The sequence below is a fragment of the Lithobates pipiens genome, unplaced genomic scaffold, assembly GCF_037356315.1.
Source record: "Lithobates pipiens isolate NorthernLeopardFrog02 unplaced genomic scaffold, aLitPip1_a1.2 Scaffold_8, whole genome shotgun sequence".
Taxonomy (NCBI): domain Eukaryota; kingdom Metazoa; phylum Chordata; class Amphibia; order Anura; family Ranidae; genus Lithobates; species Lithobates pipiens.
In genome coordinates this window covers 154,535,119-154,562,283 of record NW_027507903.1, presented here as the reverse complement: position 1 = coordinate 154,562,283, position 27,165 = coordinate 154,535,119, and positions in this window count along the sequence as shown.

Sequence of the window (27,165 nt, the reverse complement as noted above, 5' to 3'; positions counted from 1 at the left end):
TCTGCTAAAAGAGGAAGGTCTTGAGTTTTTTCCTAAAAGCCAGGTGATTTTCTTCCAGGCGGATGTTGATTGGTAGAGCATTCCATAGCCGAGGCCCTTGGACAGCAAATCTCCGATCACCCTTGGATTTATACCGGGCTTTGGGCACGAGGAGGAGGTTTTTGTTGGCTGATCGAAGACTGCGGTTTGGTGTGTAATGATTTATTTTCTCCATTAGGTATTGCGGAGCTTCTCTATGCACGCATTTGTGGGTGAGGCAAAGGGTCTTGAACGTGATCCGATTTTTTACGGTTAGCAAATGTAAGCTCCTCAGTGAAGGAGAAATGGATTCCCAGGGTTTTTTTCCTGTTATCAGCCTTGCCGTCGTGTTTTGGATCAGTTGTAATCGCGCAAGTTGATATTGTGGTAATCCTATGTAAAGCGAGTTTGCGTAGTCCAGTCGTGAATTAATGATTGTTCCAACTACCACTGCTTTGTCATTCTTTGGGATAAAAGGGATGAGTCTGCGAAGCATGCGCAGCAGATGGTGAGATCGACTGACTACAGATCCTATTTGCGCATCCATTGACATTTGTGCGTCTAAAATAACCCCGTGACTCTTCGCTTTGGTCTTTGGGGAGATAGTCTGCCCAAAGACGGTTGGTGGAGACCAGGAGGTTTTGGTTGCGGGCTTATGATTTGGGTGTAAGATAAGAAGCTCTGTCTTTGATTGGTTCAGCTGGAGGGAGTTGGTGGTCATCCAGTCCTCTATTGATTTGAGGCAGTTTTCAAGTTGTTGTTGGTGATCTTTTTTTCCATTGATCCGGAAATAAAGTTGCGTGTCGTCAGCGTAAGAGTGGAAGCAGAGATCTGAGCATCTGATGATTTGAAGGAGTGGGCGAATGTAAATGTTGAAGAGAACGGGTGACAACGGAGAGCCTTGAGGGACTCCGCAGATGACTGCCCGAGCTTCGGAGAGGAATTTTCCTAGTTTCACTGTCTGTGACCGATTTCCTAGGAAGGACGCGAACCAATGGAGATCTATGTCTTGGACTCCGGCTACTTCTGTGAGGCGGACGAGTAGAGTATTGTGATCTACTGTATCAAACGCTGCACTTAGGTCTAGCAGTACGAGGAGACACGGCTCTCCATCATCTGCTGCTTCGAGGGCGTCATCCCAAATCTTGAGGAGAGCTGTTCCTGTTCCATGACCCGGGCGGAAGCCTGATTGCAGCGGGTCCAGGAGTTTGTGAGTATCCAGGTGAAGTTGTAGCTGATGTACTAAAGCTTTCTCCATGATCTTAGAAATGGTGTTGAGGCTTGTAATCGGCCTACGGTTGTTTGGATCCTGAGGGTCCAGGTTTGGTTTCTTGAGTAGAGGTTTGACGATGCCTTGTTTGAGGATGCTGGGAACAATCCCTTCGTGGAATGATCGGTTTATGAGGTGGGTTATGGTTGGAGCCACGATGTCGGAGCATTCTTTCAGTAGTTTTGTGGGGATGATGTCAATAGGTGAGGTACTGTCACGCAGTTTATTAATGATGTTTTTTGCGGTGTCTACGGTAATTGGGGATAGTGAAAATTTTGGCGGTTGCGGTATGTTGGTGCGGACATTCTCTTTATGTATTTGCTGGCTGAGGTTGGATGTTTTCTTCTGACAAATTGTTTCCCTGATGGTTTTGACTTTATCGATGAAAAAATCCGACAGTTTGTCACAGTAATCCTGGGATTCGCTTTCTGGGGGTTCTAGGCACACCGGATTCATTGATTGATTAACCAGTTTAAACAGTTCCCGTGGTTGGTTTGCGGCCGTTGAGATTGTATATGAGAAGTGGTCCTTTTTGGCTTTGAAGATTGCTTTCCGATAATTCTCTGTCAGACCTTTGTAGTTAAATAGGTTTTCCTCGGTGGGATTTCTTCTCCATGTTCTTTCCGCTCTTCTGCGTTCTTGCTTTAGTACAGAGAGGGAGCTATTAAACCATCCAGCATTTTTCTTCCTGATGAGAGCCCTGCGTTTTGGTGCTACCGAGTCTGCTGATTGCAGTAATGCCTTGTTCAGGGAGTTGAGTGTTTCCTCCGTAGAGTGGTTTAAGGTTATTGTAGATATTTTTTTGGACAGAGTGGTTTTGAAGGCTTCGGAGTACAGTTTTTTATGCGATCTGGTCCAGTGCGTTGTTACAGGTTTCCGTTTTGCGTTGGTGATGTTGGTAGTGATTTTGAATTTGATGGCGTGGTGATCCGTCCATGGCAGAGTTATGTTGTCGAGTATGTTGACGTCGATGTTCTGTTTGAAAATGAGGTCCAGGGTGTGTCCTGACCCATGCGTGGGAGTCTTTATCAGTTGCTGTAGACCCAGTTCTTCTAGTTGATTGATGCAGGCAGTCGCGATGGGGTCTTTAGGCTCGTTTGCCCAAAGGTTGAAATCTCTGAGTGCCAGGAAATTTTTGAATTTTAGGGTGTGCATTGCAAAGGATTCCGTGAGGGGTGAAAGAAGATTGGACTTTGGTCCCGGTGGTCTGTAGCACAGTAGAATATGAGTGGTGTCATGGGGTGTTGGTTGAAAATGTAGCGTCAGGGTTTCCATAAAAGACACTGGGTTCTGAGATGATGGTTTAGTGAGATCCAGGTGACCTTTAAAGATCACTGCTAGGCCTCCTCCTTTTTTCCCTATCCGGTGTTCGGTTAGGATCCTGTAGTTTTCCGGCACCAATTCGGTGAGGATGGTGCTGCAGTCAGAGGTTAACCAGCTTTCGGTGATGAAGAGGCAGTCTACATTGTTCTCGATGATGAAGTCGTGTACTTCCAGTCTATGTTTGACTGCAGACCTGGCGTTAATCAAGGCGCAATCTAATTGTAGTGATCGAGTAGATGTCTTCCTGTGGTTGGGAGCTGGTTGTCGTCCGGTTTTTAATAGTTGTTCTCTTTGAAGTATTTTTTGTATGGAAGATGGCAATGTGGTGTTGATGTTCCTTAGTCTGTGCAGAACTTCAGCTGAGTATTTGAAGTAGCACATGGTTTGTGGATGCTGTTGATGGTACTATGGGCCTAAGATGATGATCCTGATCAGGGTATTGATCCTGAGGTGGGGCTAGGTATCACTAGGGCTTGAGGCTATTAGCGCGCAAGTTGATCAGGGGATGCCTATATGGATGCGGAAGGAGTTGTTGTATTCGGTTGCTGGCTGTTCCAGCTGCCTTTACTTAAGGTACTTACTAGAAGATTTTGAGAAGGCGTCTATGAGTCTTAAAATGACCCATTATGCTACCGGCATAAAGGCTGGTAAAGTCTTGGACAATCGAGGCCAAAAGTATGAAACCAAAATACTTTTTATATTCCACCCTGCTTACAGTGATAAACTTTACCACCCAGAAGCCATTGCTGACACATTCAGTCATTACTATAGCTCCCTATATATCCCTAAAAATTATACTACCTTCCCACAACCATCAACGGAAATCATCGATGAGTTTTTGAAGCAAGTCAATTTCCCCAATCAGAAGCTCAACTTCACAAGCTCAATTCTCCGTTTACCCCATCTGAAATTAGCCTAGCTATTAAATCACTGCCCAACAATAAATCACCTGGTGAATATTTTAAAACATTTGTACATGTTTTATTAACTCATCTGACAATAATTCAATGTTGCTGTTGCCTCCTCCTCCTTCGGTCCAATATGCTTATTTAACAAAAATTTAAAACAATATGCTAATCTGCTGGCCACTAGATTAGTTGATATTTTACCCTACATCATCCATCCAGACCAATCTGGATTCACAAAAGGCCACCAAACATCTGAGGCCACCCAGTGTCTAATCAATCTAATCCACTGCGAAGCAAACACAGAACGCCTTCTCTGCTGCTCACTTTGGACATGGAGAAGGCGTTCAATAGAATTAATTGGGATTACTTGGCTCAAGTATGGTCTGGATTTGGTATTGAAGGCTCAATATACTCAGCCATTATGGCTTTATACACCAAGCTTTTGGCACAAATATATGTAGCGGGAATGATATCTACCCCCCTTTGAAATAACAAATGGCACCCAACAGGGTTGTCCTTTATCCCCACCAATCTTTAACCCATGGCAACATTAATTCGCTCCCACCCCTAGGTTTCTGGATTCATGGTATGGACATGCAATCATAGCAGCAGCCTGTTCGCAAATATTATTTTGATGCTCACGAACCCAAAATCATTCCTGGCTTCAGTTCTTAATGCCTTGCATATGTTTAATAAAGTGTCTTAGTACAAGGTAAATTAAACAAAATCTTATATACTAAACCTCGGGGGGGGGGGGGGTACCTCCAGGATACACTCCCCTATGTGTGTAAACATCAAGAGATTGTATACCTAGGAATCATCTTAGGGAAACTTACCTCATCTTTTCGAATTCCATTAGCACGAAACTGGCTAAATTGACTCAATTTGAACCATCGTGGTCAGGTAGGCTGACAGCATTTAAGATGCAAATCCTGTCACAACTGTTATACCTATTTTGAACTGTACCAATACTTGTTTATAACTCCTACCTCACATCTAGTCAATCCATATTAAATACATTTCTATAGAAAGGCAAGAAAGTAAGTGTGTCTTTAGTAAATTAATCACATTTAGGAAAGTTAGGGGAAAGGGACACACAAGCCTATTATCACATGACAATTTTGACCCAGCTTAAAATGTGGTTCCACCCAACTACATTTTCCCTAAGGGCAACTTTGGAAATGCCTCAAATCCCAGGAAATAATCAATATAACTACCTACTAGCTAGTCAATACTTCCCAAATCAAGCAAGTCACGTATCACTAAAGATGCATTCCACTCTGCTTGGTTAATGCTTTGTAGCACCCAGTTGAGCTTGCTCAAAACCATGTCAATCCCATTCCCATTGGAAACCTTAGCACTCTGTCAGAAACCATGAACCAGACCGAGACAAAAGTACAATTAAATCACACTTGTCTATTAATAAAAAATAAAAAGGTAAATAGAGTAAGCGTAGTCAAAGTATAGCCAGAGACGAGTAACTGGATCGAGTAGTCAGCCAGTCCAGAGTTCAATAACCAGATCGGGTAATAAGCCAGGCCAGGAGTCAGGGATCCAAGAGGAGCAATAGCAAGCAGGATAAGGAGCCAGAAGGGATGTCAGCAAGCCAGTCTTTAAATACAACTGCAGGAGATGGTTTCTTGTGATGTGACCAAGGCGAAGGCAGAGATGAAGTGAGCTGGACAGATTTAAGTAGGAAGGTCAGACGAGAAAGATCAGGAACAGCTGGGTGACTGTGGAGAGAGATGAGAGCAGGCAATTAGCCAACAGCTGAGCAGCCAGCCCAGAGAAGGAAGGGCTAAGCCAGCTCTGACAGTACCCCCTCCTCAATGACCCCTCTCCCTCGGGGGGCCACCAGGCTTGAGGGGAAAACATCTATGGAACTTACGGAGGAAGACAGGGACATGTATGTCCGAGGATGAAACCCAGGAACGTTCCTCCGGACTGTACCCCTTCCAATGCACCAGGAACTGTAGGCACCCACCTACGGGAGTCAACAATGGATTGTACCTCATACTCCTCATGGTTCTCAACCTGAATAGGGTGAGGACATGGCACCGAGGTGGTAAATCAGTTGCAGACCAATGGTTTCAATAAAGAGACATGAAACACATTAGAGATGCGCATACTAGGAGATAAGTCCAACGCGTAAGCCACTGGGTTAACCCTGCGAAGGATACGAAAAGGCACAATAAACCGAGGTGCAAACTTCATTGAGGGAACACAAAGTTGGAGGTTGCGAGATGACAGCCAGACCCTGTCCCCAGCCTGGTAGGAAGGAGCAGGCAGGCGTCTGTGGTCAGCATGGAGTCTGTACCTATCATTAGCATGTTGCAAAGCCTCCTGGACTTGTACCCAAGTGGAACGAAGACCACAGAGATGCTCCTCTAATGCAGGAATACTCTGCGGAACAAATAAGTCAGGCAACATGGAAGGTTGGAAACCATAATTCGCCATAAATGGAGACAATCAGGAGGCAGAATTCAGGGCACTGTTGTGAGCAAACTCTGCCCATGGTAATAGGTCTGACCAGTTGTTATGGTGGTCAGAAATAGGGATGGCCGAACGGTTCGCCCGGCGGGCATTTCGCAGCGAATTTCGGCTGTTCGCCGTCCGCCCGATCGGCGTACTATTGCCGCCGTTCGCCCGGCGGACTTCCATGTTTACTGTGTAAAAGAACTTTGACCTATGATGACACATCCATCATGGAGTACAGGACAGCCAATTGAGACATTACAGCACATGGACACTTGGACATTCCCCCTAACTTATAAATAGACCCGATCCGGCGGCCATTTTACATTCTTTCTTCTGTCACTATAGCGAGAGGTTGCTGTGTGGAGCAGGGAGAGACTGCAGTGACCCAAATCGCTAGCTATTTGGTCCACAAAAGTTATTTTCAGGACTGGTATAGGTGTTAGGTGTAGTTCAGGATATAGGTTTGAGGCACTGCTGTGCTACTGATTTTTGCAGCAGCCTGTCTTTTGTCAGTGTAGAGAGAGGGACAGGACACTGTGTGCTGCAAGGACAGTCAGTTTAATCATTAGCTGTTACTATTAGGTCCACAAAAGTGCTATTCAAGTTATTGTTCCAGCAGCCTCTGCTTTGTCAGTTTAAATAGGGACAGGCAGGAAGCTGTGTGTGAGGCAGTGAGGGACAGTCAGTTTAATCAGTAGCTGTTACTATTAGGTCCACAAAGGTTCTTTTCAGGACTGGTATGGTAATAGACTTGTACACATATAATATTCTTTCTTCCAAATATAGAAAGAATATTATACTTGACTGCTGCCCTTCTGCTGCAGTCGTCCTTTATCAGTATAGGGACTGAGGTACAGTCTGCTAATCATTCACAACCTACTTGTTCCACAAAGGTCCTTATAAGGACTGGTAAGGTATAGGGTACTACAGTACATAGGGTTGAGTGAGGTACAGTCTGCTATTCCGTAAGGACTGGTATAGGTCCACAATACATAGGGTTGAGGTGCACTACTGCTCACTGCTGCCCTTCTGCTGCAGTAGTCCTTTATCAGTATAGGGACTGAAGTACAGTCTGCTAATCATTCACAACCTACCTGTTCCACAAAGGTCCTTATAAGGACTGGTAAGGTATAGGGTACTACAGTACATAGGGTTGGGTGAGGTACAGTCTGCTATTCCTTAAAGCGGAGGTCCACCCTAAAGTGGACCTTCCGCTCATTGGAACCCCCCCCCTCCGGTGCCACAATTGGCACCTTTCAGGGGGAAGGGGGGTGCAGGTACCTGTACAGTACAGGTATCTGTACCCACTTCCGGCGTAGATTCTGCAGAAGGTACACCCCTTTCTGCAGAATCCACGCCCCTTTCCGAAGGTCCCCCGCTGCCTACTGGGAAACACACGGATCCCAGAGACAGTGGGGAACATCCTTAATGCGCAGCGCGACTCGCGCATGCGCAGTAGGGAACCGGGAAATGAAGCCAAAAGGCTCCACTTCCTGATTCAAATACCCAAGATGGCGGCGGCAGCACCCGAGAGACGATCGAGAGATTGGCTTCGGGTGCCGACATCGCGGGCGCGATGGGCGGGTAAGTGTCATTATTTTAAAAGTCAGCAGCTGCAGTATTTGTAGCTGCTGGCTTTTAAAAAAAAAAAACGGCGGACTCCCGGCGGACTCCCGCTTTAAGGACTGGTATAGGTCCACAATACATAGGGTTGAGGTGCACTACTGCTGACTGCTGCCCTTCTGCTGCAGTAGTCCTTTATCAGTATAGGGACTGAGGTACAGTCTGCTAATCATTCACAACCTACTTGTTCCACAAAGGTCCTTATAAGGACTGGTAAGGTATAGGGTACTACAGTACATAAGGTTGAGTGAGGTACAGTCTGCTATTCCGTAAGGACTGGTATAGGTCCACAATACATAGGGTTGAGGTGTACTACTGCTGACTGCTGCCCTTCTGCTGCAGTAGTCCTTTATCAGTATAGGGACTGAGGTACAGTCTGCTAATCATTCACAACCTACTTGTTCCACAAAGGTTCTTATAAGGACTGGTAAGGTATAGGGTACTACAGTACATAGGGTTGAGTGAGGTACAGTCTGCTATTCCTTAAGGACTGGTATAGGTCCACAATACATAGGGTTGAGGTGCACTAGTGCTGACTGCTGCCCTATACTGCAGTAGTCCTTTATCAGTATAGGGACTGAGGTACAGTCTGCTAATCATTCACAACCTACTTGTTCCCCAAAGGTTCTTATAAGGACTGGTAAGGTATAGGGTACTACAGTACATAGGGTGGGGTGAGGTACAGTCTGCTATTCCTTAAGGACTGGTATTGGTCCACAATACATAGGGTTGAGGTGCACTACTGCTGACTGCTGCCCTATACTGCAGCAGTCCTTTATCAGTATAGGGACTGAGAGTTTTGTCACAGGGTCATTTAACAAATGACAGGCAGAGGAAGAGGCAGGCCCTTCCGCAGGGGTGGTAGGGGTAGGGCAGGAGCAACAGGCTTGAGCCAAAGTGGGAAGTTGCAGAAGGTGCGTTCAATTACTTTAAAGGATGTACCAGACTTGGTCGAGTGGCTCACTCAGCCTTACTCTTCTGCACCCTCCTCATCCTCTCGATCTGCACCCTCTTCTTCACTCTCTGCTATGTGCACTCCCAAAGACACTACCACCAACAACATCACCACCACCACATACCTTCCGCTTGAGTCACAGGAATTAATTTTCCGATCCATATCAAGACATTTCTGATGCGCAGCCACTCTTGGTATTGGATCAGGAAGAGGAGGTAGCAACAACCGCCACTCAGCAGTCTGACGACAGTACCCAGATCAGCCCAAGGAGGAGGTTGGTCCCCGGTGTTGCTGCCTACTCCAAGATCTCTACTAATATCGGTGGGGAAGGTGACGTCGATGATGACGTGTCTAGTGATGTCACGTGGGTGCCCACAAGAGAGGAAGAGGAGGGAAGTTCAGTGGGAGATATGGACCAGCAGATAGGGAGGAGAAGCAAGAATAACTTACATTGCACAGGAGGGACAAAGCAGACTGCAAATGTATCAGGAGCGAGTCATCGACCATGTACGGTCACATCTGGCGCTCCCAGGACACCGGCACATGGCTCCGCAGTGTGGGCTTTTTTTAACGTGTCCGCTGCTGACAATAGCGTTGCCATCTGCAATCTTTGCAGTCAACGCATTAGTCGCGGTAAGCCCAACACTCACCTAGGGACGACCGCCTTAAGAATGCACATGAGCAGCCATCACCGAGCCCAGTGGGAGCAACGGAACACACAAAGCCACACTCCAGGCTCTCACCGTCCAGCCTCGTCTTCTACATCTCCTTCTCCTCTCTCCTCACAATTGTCCTCCACTCCACCTTCCATCACGCCAAGCTCACGTTTTTCTGCAAAAAGGCAGGCTTCCGTGGGCCTAATGTTCGAGCGTAAAAAAATGATGACGCCGGATAACCCTCTTGCCCAACGGTTGACGGCTGGCTTGTCAGAACTCATAGCCTGCCAACTACTGCCATATAAACTGGTGGACTCGGAGGCCTTTCGCAAATTTGTGGCCATTGGAACACCACAATGGAAGGTCCTAGGAAGGAATTATTTCTCACAGAAGGGCATCCCAGAGCTATATGGCCATGTTCAGCGGCAAGTGAATGTATCTCTGGCACACAGTGTCGGTGCCAAGATACATCTGACCACAGACACGTGGTCTAGCAAACACAGGCAGGGAAGGTATATCACTTTTACTGCCCACTGGGTGAACCTTCTGACGGCCGTCAAGCATGTAACCCGTGGCACCCGTGTAGATTTGGTTTTACCGCCACGGATTACATGCAGGCCTTGCTCTTCTTCTCCTCCTCCTCCTCCTACTCCATCCTCCTCCCTCTCCTCCTCGGCTGACTCCTCCTTTTCCACTGCTAGCGTCTCTTTCGCTGCACCGCCCAAGCTCCCCAGAACCTATTCGACATGCCAGGTGAGACGTTGCCATGCCGTGCTGCATCTGTTGTGCCTGGAAGCCAAGAGCCACACTGGCCCGGCACTCCTTTCAGCTTTGCGTTCACAGGCAGATCAGTGGCTAGCACCACTCAATTTGACAGTTGGTAAAGTGGTGTGTGACAACGGTGCCAATCTGCTTAGCGCATTGAAACAGGGCAAAATGACGCACGTGCCATGCATGGTACACGTCTTAAACTTGGTTGTGCAGCGATTCGTTGTCAAATACCCTGGGGTCCAGGACATCTTGCGGCAGGCAAGGAAAATCTCGGCCCATTTCAGAAGATCTTACACGGCCATGGCTCGCCTTGCTGACATTCAGCGGTGACACAATCTACCGGTCAGACGTCTTATTTGCGATTGCCCGACGCGATGGAACTGAACCTTCTATATGCTTGATAGGCTGCTCCAGCAGAAACATGCAGTTAACGTCTACCTGTATGAACTCTGCGGCAGAACAGGTTCTAGGGAGCTGGGGTTTTTTTCACCGCGCCAGTGGCTGCTCATGCGCGACGCATACAGACTTCTGTGGCCATTTGAGGAGATCACCTAACTGGTCAGTCACAGCCATGGCGCCATCAGTGACATGGTACCTTATGCCTTCTTTATGGAGCGTGCATTGCGTCGTGTCATTGATCAAGCTGTGGAGGAGCAGGAGCGGGAAGATGAGGAAGTCGCAATGCTGGATGAATTCCCAGGGGGGGCTACTCTATCTGAGACAAGTGAACAACAGGAGTCTGAAGAGGAGTCAGAGGAGGATGGTGCCGGGGCGGATGAGGAGGAGCAAGAAGAGCATGATTTAAACCTTTCTGGGATCCCTGTTGTTGTGCGTGGATGGGGAGAGGAGAATGAAGAGGATGACATTATCCTGGATGATGAGCAGGAGCCAGGCCACCACATCACTTCCAGTTTAGTGCAAAGGGGGGCTTTCATGCTCCAGTGTTTTAACAGGGACCCCCATATAAAAAGCATAAGGGTCAAGGACCAGTACTGGGTGGCAACATACTTAGACCCCCGGTACAAGCACAAAATGGCGGAAATGTTACCGCCGTCACAGAGGGCTGTCAGAATGCAGCACTTCCAGGCCTTGCTTTGCGAAATGCTGCATTCTGCTTTTGCGTGCGCTGGCAGAGGAGCAATTCCCACTCCCAGAGACCAACAGCGCCTGCAAGAAGAGGCCGGTTTGAAGATGTGTTGGTGACTTCTGATTCTTTCAGCCGACCCATCGACAGGTGTCATCCGGATCCAGCATCAGGGAATGCCTAGACCGTCAGGTGTCCGACTACATCGGGTTAACGGCCGATGTGGACGCTCTGAGGAGTGATGAACCCCTGGACTACTGGATGGGCAGGCTTGACCTCTGGCCAGAGCTTGCCCAATTTGCAATCGAACTGTTGGCTTGCCCCTCGTCCAGTGTCCTGTCAGAAAGGACGTTCAGCGCAGCAGGGGGGATCGTGACCTATAAGCGTACTCGCCTAGCTCACGACAGTGTTAACTACCTCACATTTCTAAAAATGAATGAGGCATGGATCTCGGAGGAATTCAACACGTGTGACCAGTAGACCATGTATATGTCTATAAACAATTTTTTTAATCGAGCACACAGACCTTCTTTCTTCATTTGGCTCACTTCCTTGTCCAAAAAAAGCACACCGTACTATATGCCCGTACCCTCCTCTTTGAAGAGGTTGAGTGGTGTCATATTTCTACTGGGGCTCCTTTTTATGAGGGGCTCCCACCATCCCTGTGCTGTGCTGACTTCCTCCTGGGGCTGTACCTCTGCTGTGCATATTATGAGGGGCTCCCACCATCCCTGTGCTATGCTCATTATGAGGGGCTCCCACCATCCCTGTGCTGACTTCCTCCTGGGGCTGTATCTCTGTTGTGCATATTATGAGGGGCTCCCACCATCCCTGTGCTATGCTCAATATGAGGTTCTCCCACCATCCCTGTGCTATGCTGACATCCTCCTGGGGCTGCTTATTATGAGGGGCTCCCACCATCCCTGTGCTGTGCTGACTTCCTCCTGGGGCTGCTTATTATGAGGGGCTCCCACCATCCCTGTGCTGTGCTGACTTCCTCCTGGGGCTGTACCTCTGCTGTGCATATTATGAGGGGCTCCCACCATCCCTGTGCTATGCTCATTATGAGGTGCTCCCACCATCCCTGTGCTATGCTGACTTCCTCCTGGGGCTGCTTACGGTGCAGGTGTCAGTGCTGTATATCACGGTGCTGGTGTCAGTGCTGTATATCACGGTGCTGGTGTGAGTGCTTTATGCCACGCTGCTGATGTAAGTGCTCTCTATCACGGTGCTGGTGTCAGTGCTGTATATCATGGTGCTGGTGTCAGTGCTTTATGTCACGCTGCTGATGTCAGTGCTCTCTATCACGGTGCTGGTGTCAGATCACTCTATCACGGTGCAGGTGTCATTGCTGTATGTCACACTGCTGATGTCAGTGCTCTCCATCACGGTGCTGGTGTCAGTGCTGTATATCATGGTGCTGGTGTCAGTGCTTTATGTCACGCTGCTGATGTCAGTGCTCTCTATCATGGTGCTGGTGTCAGATCACTCTATCACGGTGCAGGTGTCATTGCTGTATGTCACGCTGCTGATGTCAGTGCTCTCCATCGCGGTGCTGGTGTCAGTGCTGTATATCATGGTGCTGGTGTCAGTGCGTTATGTCACGCTGCTGATGTCAGTGCTTTATGTCACGCTGCTGATGTCAGTGCACTCTATCACGGTGCTGGTGTCAGATCACTCTATCACGATGCAGTTGTCATTGCTGTATGTCATGCTGCTGATGTCAGTGCTCTCTATCACGGTGCTGGTGTCAGTTCTGTATATCATGGTGCTGGTGTCAGTGCTTTATGTCACGCTGCTGATGTCAGTGATCTCTATCACAGTGCTGGTGTCAGATCACTCTATCACGGTGCAGGTGTCATTGCTGTATGTCACGCTGCTGATGTCAGTGCTCTCTATCACGGTGCTGGTGTCAGATCACTCTATTACGGTGCAGGTGTCATTGCTGAATGTCACGCTGCTGGTGATAATCTCCTGCACCCTCTTCTTTGCCTATCCTGACCTTCCCTCTCCTCCATTGCCTTCATGTGCTCCACAGTCCTGAATTGTCAAAACAATTTCACATATAAAAAAAGAATGCTTGTAGTTGTCCATCCCAGATTCACCTCATACATGTGTTATGTCATTGGCCATGTGGTGGGACTATGTTTGCACAGCTAGTAATTATTTTATGGCTGCAAATTTGACCTGTAGGTTTGCAAAGTTCGCCTCCGCGTTCGCGAAACGTCCCGTCGGAAGTTCGTCCATCACTAGTCAGAAATATAGCAACGTAGGAATTGCTCCAAGGACTGATTGGCTCGCTCTGTGGCCCCCATTAGACTGTGATATGCAGAAGAGAAAGCAAGCTGGATTCCCAACTGTGCACAAAAGGCTCACCAGAACCGGGAGACAAACTGACTGCCCCTGTCCAAGACAATCACCTTGGGCAGCCCATGTAAGCGAAAGATCTCCTGATCAAAAACGGAAGCCAGTTCCTTAGAAGTAGGCAACTACTTAAGTGGAATACAATGACACATCTTTGACAACCGGTCAACCACCATAAGGATAACAGTGTTGCCTTGAGAGTTGGGCAACTCCACAATGAAATCCATTGACAGGTGAGTACATGGTCTCTCTCTATTGGGTATGGGTTGTAGGAGGCCCACTGGAAGGTGTCGTGGAGTCTTACTCTGAGCACACATGGAACAGGCAGCTACAAAGGCAGTAACATCATCCCGTAGACTAGGCCACCGGAACTGTTGGGAAATGGCCCAAATTAGTTGATTCTTCCCAGGATGGCCATCTGCCTTGGTGAATTGTAAGCCTGGAGCATGGCAGTACGGAGACTCTCTGGACAAAGCAGCAGTCACAAGGTTTCTCAGGAGGAGCATGGACCTGAGCAGCAAGAATTTTGTCACCCAAAGGAGAAGCAAGACTGGTGCGAACTGTAGCCAAGATACGATCAGGCGGAATCACAGGAACCAGTACCGACTCCACCTTGGAAGTGGAGGAAAATTGTCGTAACAAGGCATCAGCCCTTACATTCTTAGTACCGGGTAAGATTGAGATAATGAAATTAAAACTCGACAATAAAAGAGCCCATCGCGCCCTTCTGGGAGAGAGGAGCTTAGCCTCAGACAAAAATGTAAGATTTTTATGGTCAGTAAGAATAAAAACTGGCACAGTGGTACCTTCAAGGAGATATCTCCATTCTTTCAGGGCTAAAATGATCGCCAACAGCTCTCTGTCACCAATCTCATAATTGCACTCAGCAAGTGACAATTTCTTGGAAAAGTAGCCACACAGATGCATAGCACTCTCAGAGATAGGGCGTTGAGACAGAAGGGTGCCAACTCCAGTCTCAGAAGCATCAACTTCTAGGATAAAAGGCAACGTAGGATGTGCCAACACAGCAGCAGAAACAAAGGCAGGCTTTAGAGTTTCAAAGGCCTTAATGGACTCCGGAGACCAACTCTGTGGGTTACTGTCCTTTCTGGTCATATCAGTCAGGGGCTTGACCAGAGATGAGAAGTTACGAATGAACGTCCTATAGTAGTTGGCAAAGCCCAGGAAACGCTGCAGAGGACGTAAACCTACGGGTCAAGGCCACTGTAGGACTGTCGAAAGTTTCTCTAGGTCCATCGAAAAACCAGCAGTGGAAATAACATAGCCCAGGAATGTAACCTGTTCACGATGGAACTCGCACTTCTCCAGTTTACAATAGAGATTGTTCTCTCTTAGTTTCTGCAGCACACAACAGACATCTATGTGGTGGTACTCCAGGGAGTTTCCTTGTAAAATATGAGGATATCATTGAGATAAACCACCACACATAACTGCAACAAATCTCAGAGGACATCGTTAATAAATTCCTGGAAAACTGTCGTGGCCTTACAAAGGCCAAAAGGCATTACCAGGTACTCATAATGACCTGTTCTGGTATTAAACACAGTTTTCCTCTCATCACCCTCCTTAATGCGCATGAGATTGTATGCCCCTCTCAAGTCAAGCTTTGTGAAAACCATTGCTCCCTTGAGGCGGTCAAATAACTCTGTAATCAACGGAATCGGGTAGGCATTCTTAATCGTGACACGAGTGAGACACCTATAATCTATACAAGGTCTCATTTCACTGCTCTTCTTCTTCACAAAGAAGAAACCAGCACCAGCAGGAGACAATGATTTGCGGATGAAACCTTGAGAAAGCGCGTCTGCAACATACTCCTCCATGGCCTTATCCTCCAAAACCGACAAAGGGTAAACTCGGCCATGAGGAGGTATGGCACCAGGCTGAAGGTCACTTGTGCAATCATAAGACTGGTGTGGAGGCAAACTACCCTCTTGACCTTTGTCAAATACATCGCTGAAATCGTGGTACTCCTTCGACAGGGAGGAGAGTGAAGAGGTGCACAGGACCTTGGATAACTTCAGGAAGCATGTCTCATTGCATTGTGGTGACCAAGAGAGAACCTCAGCATGGAGCCAATCAAAAGAGGGATTGTGCCTCTGTAACCAAGGCTAACCAATAACCAGCGGAAACCTGGGTGAGGAAATAACTTGGAATTGGATTATCTCATGGTGAAGAGCCCCTACGGCCATGGACAACGGAACAGTCTCATGAGTCACATGGGCTGGCTGTAAAGGTCTCCCATCAAGAGCCTTAATGGTAAGTGGAGTGTCATGCAGCTGCAGCGGAATCAAGTGTTGTGAAACAAATGCAGCATCAATGAACAGGCCTGCAGCCCCAGAGTCGATTTGAGCCTATATCTCGATGGACGACTCTACCCAAGAAAGGGTGACTGAAACCAGGGACTTATTTTTCTGAAACACAGGGGATGAAAACAACGCCACCTAAGGTCTGTCCATGACAGGACCTCAAGGTTCAGGCGTTCAAAAAGTGACCTGCCTGGCCACAATAAAGGCACAATTTCTCCCTCCTCCTAAAGGCTCTCTCATCTGTAGAGAGACGCGTGAAAGCCCAAGTGCATGGATTCATCTTCACTGACCGACTCGGTACCAGGAGGCATGGGAGGTGAGGGAGGCATGGGTGGGACTGCAAAGCTCGGAGGCAAACGTACAGGAGGCTTCCGCAAGCGCTCTTTCAAAGAAGATCTTTCTCTGAGTCTGGAGTCAATGAGTATGGCAAACAAGATCAAGCTCTCCAGCTAAGTGGGTATATCTCCGGCTGCTATCTCGTGATTTATGGAATCCGAGAGACCACGAGAAAACGCTGCCACGAGGGCCTCATTGTTCCAAGCAACCTCTGCTGCCAGAGTACGGAATTCTATGGCGTAGTCGGCAACAGTTCTCGTACTCTGTTTGATGGACATGAGGCACTTGGCAGCAGAAGCAGAGCATGCGGGAACGTCAAATACCCTTTTAAAGGAGGCCACAAAGTCATGGTAACTCAAGACAACAGGTTTTTGCGTCTCCCATAGAGGGTTTGCCCAGGCCAAGGCTCTCTCAGAAAGCAACGATATCACAAAACCTACTTTGCTTCTGTCTGTGGGAAACGCCTGAGGCAGCATTTCAAAGTAAATCTCAACCTGGTTGAGAATCCCTCTGCATTGAACTGGATCGCCCCCAAATCGCTGGGGAAGCGATTATAGAGGTAATACTCGAGGCGGATGCCTGCACAGAGACTGGTGCAGCAGCATGGACAGCCTGCGACTCAGGTTGTACCGCCATGGCAAACTGATCCATGTGGTGATCTTGCTCATCCAATCTGGAAAAAATATTACCAACAAGTGGATTGACTGTATCTTCTGAATTCATGGCCTTTGCCTACTCTCAGAAATCATGAACCAGATGGAGACAGAAGTACAATTAAATCACACTTGTTTATTAATAAAAAATAAAAAGGTAAATAAAGTAAGCATAATCAAAGCATAGCCAGAGTCCATTAACCGGATCGAGTAGTCAGCCAGTCCAGAGTTCAATAACCAGATCGAGTAATAAGCCAGGCCAGGAGTTGGGGACCCAAATGGAGCAACAGCAAGCAGGATAAGGAGCCAGAAGGGATGTCAGCAAGCCAGTCTTTAAACAGAACTGCAGGAGATGGTTTCTTGTGATGTGACCAAGGCGAAGGCAGAGATGAAGTGAGCTGGACAGCTTTAAGTAGACAAGTTAGACGAGCAAGATCAGGAACAGCTGGGTGACTGTGGAGAGAGATGAGAGCAGGCAATTAGCCGACAGCTGAGTAGCCAGCCCAGAGAAGAAAGGGCTAAGGCAGCCCTGACACACTCCTCATTCCAGACTTGAACCTCAGGAACTTGCTTTCTAAAGGTATAAAGGGCCTGGAAGATCTCTATATAGGCCCAGCAGTAAAACATTCAGCGCTATGAAAACTGAATTGAACCTTTCAGTCACCGAACACTATAGATAACTTTTAGCTCATTTCCTTTCAAGCAGTGGGAAGCCTTCTACCTCCTTACTGTGAAAACTTGCTCAATATTTCCAATCAGCTCATATAAACCATAAAAGCATCTCACTGTTCTACCCTATCTTAAATAACAAATCTAAATTTACCAAGTCATCATCCATCATAACATGGGAGTCAGACTGGACACCTCTGGAGTACCAGCCAGAGCAGTGGATGAGATCCTTATCCATTTCATATGCTGTCACACGTAGGGTAAACTTATGGGAGCTAACTCAAAAGATCCTATTGAGATTGTATCTAACACCTTGTGATATATCTAAATTTACACAACGCATGTCTCCTGTTTGAGAGGTTGTGGATCCCCAGGCACCTTGTTACCCATTCTCTGGTCATTTCAGCACCTATCCAGATTTTGGCCTTCTATCTTCAGGACAGCAGATCAGGTTTTGAATGTCCAACCTCCACTGACCCCTGGCCTTGCCTTGCTCTCACTGGGCATGGAAGATATCCCACCTTTACTAAGAACTGCAGCAATCCACATATTTATAGCAGCACGACTATCTTTAGTTAGACATTGGAAAGACCCTAAGACCCCAAACTTAAAAGTGGTCATTGAATCACACACTCACTGGACATATGAACTATTATTTGCCTCTAGCTTTAGGAAATATCCTACCATCTCTAAATTGTGGTCACTGTGGATAGAGTTGTTTTCAAAATCCTCAGGGTAGGGCATATATTGTTTTCTGGTAATTAATCCTTCATATTATCTGATTTGCTGATTTTGGTTCCCTGACTGTGAAACTACATGCTTTTTGTCTCTTTTTTTGTTGTTTGATATCTATGGATCACATTTTTCTATGCTCAACTTTAACATGTAAACCTCAAACTTTAATACCTGTCACATGTTTTCTCCTCGTGACACTGTATATCTCCATATACTCAAAACTCAATAAAGACATAATAAAACAAAATCTCCTTCAAGGTCCACTGGGGAAACTTTCTGGCAGTCAGGAAAGATGCAGGGTGGGATAACATGTGTCATGCAACTTAATGATGGTGATAGCTCAGCCACTTCTAACCCTCTTCCTATTTAACAGCCCATGGAAAATCTTGGAGCAATAACAGAATGGGCACTGGAGGCACAGAAGCAGGAGGAAGAGCACTTCCTACTGTATCAAGGTCTGCTTGATCCTGACTCTGTCCTTGCACATTTTGAGCGAGCAGTCATAAGTCTATATCAGTTTTGATGTTCCTTTTTATATAGCCAAGCTACCTCCACGCAACTCTGCAAGGCCCTCTCCTATATTTTGGCCCCAGTGGGTCCCCTGGTACCTGCCACTCCAGTCGGTTTTGATTGTATGGGAGATCTGGACTAGTAGTTTTGGGCTAAGCACCTCTCTGCCATTTAGTTATGCCTCAAGCACTTTTGAAGCGACCTGTGTGTATGTTTTTAATCTGCAACAGTTGTCATTCCATAGTATAATACCAACTTTCTTGCTATAAACTACACCCATGAAGAAGGAGAATTGTATACCCACTCCAAAAAACGTTGGGTACAAGAAATACTAGTTTATTACGGTACTTGTTATTTCCTTTTGGATGACAACACTGTAACATGCGAAATAAGTAATAGTGCTGCGCTAGAATCAAGTGACCATCCAATAATAAAGTGCAAGGTGCAAAGTGCAAACACCTAAAATCCCGTGCAACAAATGAGACCGACAAAAAATCACTAGGTAATCAGGCTGGATTTTACCAAGACCCCACAATAGTGAAAACTGCTGTGCAAAAAAAGCTAATAGACACTAACAATGATCATTATAAAATATCTAGTGCCCAACACACAACAGGGTAAAGTGCAAATAGTGCTAATATACTGTAATTCAATAGGTGGATAAAAAATTTTTTAAATCACGCTAGTGGTGAATAAAGAACAATAAATATACACATGTGTATAGTGCTAAAAAATACGCACATGAGTGTTACATAACTCATAAAATAAATAACCATGTAGAGAAAATTAAACACAAAATAGTACAAACACAAAAGGATCCTGGTAGTCCTAAAGGTCATTGAGCCAAGATCATATAAGTCATACATCAGCTGGGTAATTAGAATTCCAGGTAGTAGTAAACCCATATTTTGTCCAACTGATTTTTTCCTGAAACTTGTGTTGCATACATACACGGTCAGACAAAGTTGTCGGAAAATCCGTTCGTACGTAACGTGATGACTTTATTTCGTTACGACGGGCCTACGTTCAGGCTAGTAGCCAATAGTTTTGGTCTAGGAATTTGATCTGAGCATGCATGTCACTTTGTCCGATCGGAATTCTCTACACCCAATCGGACAAAGTCCAATCGGATCATGTTGTCGGAAAGTTTTATAGCCCAGCTCTAAAACGTTGTCCGTCGGATATTCCGATGGAAACAGTCTGATGGAGCCCACACACAGTCGGAATATCCGACAACACGGTCCGATCGGACATTTTCCGTCGGAATGTCCGACCGTGTGTACAAGGGCTTAGAGTATCTGTATAATATATTAAGGTGAGCAGATAGTCTTCAGTATTAAATGATCAATCCTGCCCAGTGAAGAAATTCAGACACTCTGTTAAGACTGCTTTCACTCTCTGAAGGAGGCGTGCAGGAACCAAAACATAAAGGCTCTCATTGCGCAGTGCTGCAGTAGGTAGATAGTTAAAAAGTATCATCTTATGCACTCACATAAGCAGGGAATGCCAAGTGCTGTTAGTATAATGAGGTCAGACACCGCCATGGAACACTCTTTTGGCTACTACTGTCTATTGATATGTAAAACACTTTATTAACCACTTGCTTACTGGGCACTTAAACACCCTTCCTGCCCAGACCAATTTTCAGCTTTCGGTGCTCTCACACTTTGAATGACAATTACTCAGTCATGCAACACTGTACCCAAATAAATTTTTTGTCCTTTTTTTCTCACAAATAGAGCTTTCTTTTGGTGGTATTTGATCACCTCTGGGGTTTTTATTTTTTGTGCTATAAATGAAAAAAGACAGAAAATTTTGAAAAAAAAAACGCATATTTCTTTGTTTCTGTGACACAATTATGCAAATTATGAATTTTTCTTCATAAATTTTGGCCACAATTTAGACTGATACATATCTTTGGTAAAAATAACCCAAATTAGTGGATATTATTTGGTCTTTGTGAAAGTTAGAGAGTCTACAAGCTGTGGTGCGAATCATACAAAATTGATCACATCTGATGTACTGGTGGCCTATCTCATTTCTTGTGACCCGAACAAGCCAGGAAAGTACAAATACCCCCCAAATGACCCCTTTTTGGAAAGTAGACATTCCAAGGTATTTAGTAAGAGGCATGGTGAGCTTTTTGATGTTGTCATTTTTTTCCCACAATTCTTTGCAAAATTAAGATTTTTCTTTTTTTTTTTTTCCACAAAATTGTCATTGTAATAGTTTATTTCTCTCACATGGCATGTGTATACCACAAATGACAACCCCCAAAAAATTCTGCTACTCCTCCTGAGTATTACAATACCACATGTGTGGGACTTTTTCACAGCCTGGTCACATAGAGAGGCCCAACATGCTGGGAGCGCTGTCACATGTTCTAGGAGCATAAATTACACATCTAACTTGTTGACTACCTATTACACTTTTGAAGGCCCTCGAGCACCAGGACAATGACACGTGACACTGATGACAGTTGACACTGATATGTTGCAATAATTACACTTATACGTGGCACTGATGACAGATGGCACTAATATGTGGCACTGATGACAGATGGCACTTATACGTGGCACTGATGACATGTGGCACTAATACGTGGCACTGATGACACGTGGCACTAATACATGGCACTGATGACAGATGGCACTAATACGTGGCACTAATACGTGCCACCGATGACAGATGGCACTAATACGTGCCACTGATGACGCGTGACACTGATGACAGGTGGCACTGATAAGTGGCATTGATGACACGTGACGCTGACAACAGATGGCACGTGACACTGACAGGTGGCACTGATGACAAATGACACTGATACGTGGCACTGATGACAAATGGCACTAATATGTGGCACTGATGACAGATGGCACTATGTGGCACTGGTGACATGTGGCACTGATGACAGATGGCACTTATACGTGGCACTGATGACAGATGGCACTGGGGACAAATGGCACTGACAACAGGTGGCACTGGGGACAGATAGCACTAACAGGTGGCACTGGGGGCAGGTAGCACTGGGGGGGATGTCCCCTTTGGCGGATGGCACTGGGGCAGATGGCACTGGGGCAGGATGGCACTGGGGCGGATGGCACTTGGGCAGGATGGCACTGGGGCAGATGGCACTGGGGCAGGATGGCACTGGGGGAGGATGGCACTGAGGCAGATGGCACTTTTTTTAACTTTTTTTTTTACACTTACGGCCGCTGCAGCTGTTAATCTCTCCCCTCTCACACGCTGTCTGTGTGAGGAGGGATAGCAGCGCTGAGAGATGATCTCATATGTTTACATATGAGATCATCTCACATTGGACACGCCGATTGCGCTGTAAACAGCCGCTGTGATTGGCCGTTTACAGTGATCTGTGTTTGCCTGTCTCCGGGGGACACGGCAAACACAGAACTTCCCCGATGCGCGCATTGCGGAAGTAAACAACATGATGTCCAGGGACGGCCTCCTGGACGAAAGCGCCCGCTCTACGGCCGTCATTCGGGAAGAGGTTAAATCAGCAATTAGTGATTGATAATCACATCTAGTTAACCTCATTCATTTTTACTCAAAAAAATAAGTAGAACAATACTATACCTGGCTCAAGCTGGGCCCCTCCTTTTACAGGGGTAACGCCCCATCTGATGAAGGCAAGATCAACAAGGTTTGGACATGCTAATGTCTGATATTGTCTTCACTTTTCAAAGTTGAACTTTGTAAGTTCCTGAGTTCTGTATGTTATGCTTTGAAACATGGCTGTTTACTAAAAAACGGCTAGTTATATTAATGTTACCAAAAATTAATGTTATATACACCAAATATGTTGGTTTGTTGTAAATCCCTTTTATAAACGCACATGTGTGAATGTGCTTTGAGTAAAAAGTTTTATTATCAGCAATGTGTGGCTTCCTGTTTCAATGCGCAAAAGCAGTATTTGTAGTAAAGTTGTCGTTTTCTGTGACAATGGGTGTTATTTACTAAAGGCAAATCCAATTTGCACTCCAAGTGTAGTTTCAAATGTACTTTTGCAGTGCACTTGTAGTACATAGTGGATTTGCCTTTAGTAACAAACACTCACAGTGCTGTTTAATTTGCCCCAATCATGCCATTTTCATGACTCCACACATTTCTGTCATGGTGCTGAAAATTAGGAATATTTTTGTCAGTAATGCACTACATACATTAACAACAAAAACAAGGTGTGTTGGGGGGGCGTGGCGACCGCCGTCCGTGATGGCCGCATGTGAATAGAGCTCCGCTCGGCTGCAGGGGAACCACCGGCCTACCGCCCGCTCGGTCGAAAGCAGAGATCGCCGCCGCGGCTCGACACATTGCCACTGATACGCGGAGACTCAGGGCTATGAAGAAGAAGCTCCGCGCAGCGGAGAAAATGCAAAAACTACCGGACTTTTTTCCGGTCGTCTCCCGCGGACCACAAGAAAATGGCGGCGAGAGACCGAATCACAGTCAAGCCTCAGGTGCTCTAGTGCCAGCCTCCAGATCGGAAGCGCAGAGAACGGACAAAGAGAAGACTCCAGTTACCGAACATACCATGTTCACTGCACGGAACAGCGAGCCTACCTCTCCGTGTGACTCACCCACCACTAGAAGTCCGGCGAAATCCAAGCCCAGACTCGACCCGGAGATCCCCGCACACAACAACAAATACTCAGCCCTAGACATGGAGGTGAGTGGTACACACAGCAGGGACTCAGTTGCACATACCCCAGCAGACCCGATCGCCATGTTTCCGACCACAGGTCAATCGATCTCAGACGTTACGCTAAAAGATATGCTCATGTCACTAAGATCATCACTTCAGTCAGACATGATGGCATGCCTCCAGCAATGCAAAGCAGAGATCACTGAGCTAGGAGACAGGGTGCACCAAGTTGAAACGCAGATGAGTGATGTTACTATATCCTTCAATGCACTCGTGGACTCCCATATGTCCCAGCAAGACTGTCAGGAAGATCCTCCTCACGGACGTCCGAGCGGCGAAAGTCGCAGAAGATCTCTTGCCCAGTTCCAGGAGCGTTACCGCGATCGGCGGTGCGCGCGTGCGCGCTCCCGCGCGCACGCGGGTGTGCGCGCGGCCGTTTGACGCAAATTGGCGCCAATAGCGCTATTTAAACTGGATCCATGCCTCACTGCCTTGCTGCCTGATCAACAGCGTTCCTGTGCGTCCTGGTGATCCGTATTTGAATCTGAACCTGAACCTGTACCTGTATCTGTACCTGTACCCTGATCCGTATCGAACCCGGCTTGTTCCCGACTCTGCTGTTTGCTGCCTGCCCCCCGACTTTGGCTTGTACCCGACTACTCTTCTGGATTCCGTTTCTGTACCTGATCTGCCCGCCTGTGCCTGACCTGGACTGTTACACCATCCGTCAACTGTAAGTTGCTTGCTGTTGTACTACAGGACACCTCCCAGTCCTCCGCAATATCTGGCTGTACTCCTTCTGCGTTTGTAGCCTTCTACCTCTGGCCGCAGACTACTGGACTCTTCCACTTCCGCTTATCCATTACACCTGCATCCGTTGTTGGACTACAATACCCCTCCGTTGTTTGTCACCTCCTGCAATCACTTGTATGCCGTTGCTACCGGAACCCTTCTGCTGTCTGCTGGAACTTATCTCACCTTTGCCTGCATTCAGACACTGGACTACAATATACCTCCTCCTTCAACAGTCTTCTGCCACTACCACCTGCTATCCAGTCAGGCACTTGTGCCCCTCTGTGCTCCTGAGCCCCTGTCACCACTACCAGGGTCTCTCGAGTCAGAGGTCTACGAGAGGCCACTCCCTGCACTCCGGGCTCTGCTTAAAGGTACGTGACAAAGACTCTATATCCAAAATACAATCGAAGTTAGCAGACCTTGAGGACCGTTCCCGTAGGAACAATCTGAAAATACGGGGCATACCGGAAAGCGTAACATCACAACAGCTTCAGTCCTATGCTACAGATCTATTCCACGCAGTAGCACCATCACTGTCTCCACTGGATCTAAAGATAGACAGAATTCATAGAGTACCCAAACCATCCTTCTTGCCACAAGAAGTTCCAAGAGATGTGCTTCTTAGGGTTCATTTCTTACAAACTAAGGAGCTACTTTTAGATGCCTTCCGCAAAGCGGAGAACATTCCAGAACAAGCCGCAAACTTACAAGTGCTCCCGGACCTCTCGCAATACACACTGCAATTGCGACGCAATATGGCGACAATCACAAAAGCACTACGAAACCACAAGATAGTATATAAGTGGAAGTACCCGGCTAAACTTATCGTCTCACATCAGGGCACCACTCACTTGATCAACTAAACTAGAAGATGGGCTACATCTCATCCGTCATTGGCAAATCTTACCGCCAGATAACAACGAAGAGCCTCCTCCATCACACAAGCCCCCACCTGGCAAAGTGCAACCAGAGTGGCAACTTAAACAACGAAGAAGATCCAACTCAAGGCGCACCTGAACCGACAGTACAAGTCTCGACCTACTAAGCACAGTAGGGTTCCCCGAACGCCTATGGTACCGCACACCGTACCGTAGCACCCTCCAGTTGGGCAGCTAGACTGCCTGGTCCATTTGGACTCTGTTCGTATGTTTTTTGAAAGTTTTCCCTTTTGTTTTTTCCTTTTGTTTCACATTTTTGGTCTTTGGAGTTTATACTCGACCGATATGCTCAAAGCTAAACTTTTACGACTATCTCCATCTAAGGAACTGAGCATTACTGTTTTTTCGACTGTGTGTCTTCCTTGCCATTATTCTTGGCAGTCATCCTGGATATTGACTGTCGTGAAGAACCATTTATGCTTCAACATCGATCCCTATACAACTGATTGCAAGCCTCCGGACCTAATAATCACTACATCTAGAACCTTTCCACTACAGAAGATACAGTGCCATATATCCCACAGACGAAGTAGATACCGACTGACATCTCACCCCACAAACATGAATGACCGTTAAGATCTTATCGATCAACGCGAGGGGTCTCAACCATCCGGCCAAAAGAAGATCCCTCTGGAAGGAGACTATCCAGCACAAAGTAGACATTCTAGCAGTCCAAGAAACTAATTTCCACAGCTCAGCCACACCTAGATGTTCCCACCCGAACTTCCCGCATGTGTTCCTGTCATCTACTACAGCGAAGAAAAGGGGGGTGTTGCTGGCTGTAAGAGACACTGTGGCATTTGAATTGAAGGACTCTTTTATCGACCCAGACGGTCGCTACATCATTCTGGTTTGTACCATAAATAAGCTTCCTATTACCCTATCGTGTATATATGCTCCCAACTCGCATCAACTTCAATTCGTAAAACGTGTTACCAAAAAAATATCAAAGATGCGAGCGGGGAGCATATTAATTTGTGGTGACTTCAATATGATAGTAGATGAAAGCCTAGACACATCCTCCCGAACTAAACATCGTGGCCCGAACTTTCGGGACCTTCTTATCAAAGAGGAGTTGTATGATGCGTGGCGTTGCCTAAATGCAAATGACAGAGCATACACATACTACTCCCCCAGACACAATTCATACTCCAGATTGGATATGTTTCTCGTAGATAAGATGCTGTTGCAGAGAATCTCCCACTCTACTATATGCGATATAACGTGGTCAGACAATGCCCCTGTGATTATTCAGATAGAAGGTGGGAGTGCCTATGCTGCGGCACGCTTATGGCGTTGCAACGACTACCTAATTCAAGACCCTAAATTACAAAAAGATATCGCCAAACAGGTAACAGAATTTTTTCATTTTAACACCCCCACTGACACAAACCCTTTTACCAATTGGAACGCCCACAAAGCATATATTCGGGGTATCCTCATTAAATTGAACACAGCAGCCCACAAAGCCCGCTCGGCTAAGATTACGGAACTCTTAACCGTACTTCGTAAGCTTGAGAAGGAGAACCAACTCACACCTACAACAGATACAGCCTCGAAGCTAGCCAATACCCGTTCACAACTCAGGGAATTATTTAGTACACAACACGACCAATATATGAACAGACTCAAATTAAACTACTATGCTAATAACAACAAAGCAGGTACATTTCTAGCGAACAGACTTAAACAACGGAGATCCAAAACAGTAATTCCCCATCTCCACTACCCCGACGTCTCCAGAAAAATAGAAAACCCACAGGAAATTGCTAATGCCTTCGCCTTCTACTATTCGACACTATATAACTTAAAAGGCGATCCCAAAATCACCCAACCAAATCGATTAGACATAGACAACTTTTTATCTAAACTGAAATTGCCTTCACTGTCAGAATCCCAGCTTCAAACATTGAACGACCCTTTCTCAATATCAGAATTGGAAAAAGCCATACAGTCCCCCCCCCTTAACAAAGCACCCGGTCCAGACGGCTTATCCAATGGATACTACAAAGCCTTTAGCAAGATATTATCCCCAAATCTCGTAGCACTATTCAACGAGGCCAGGATACAAGGCTCCTTCCCGCTAGAA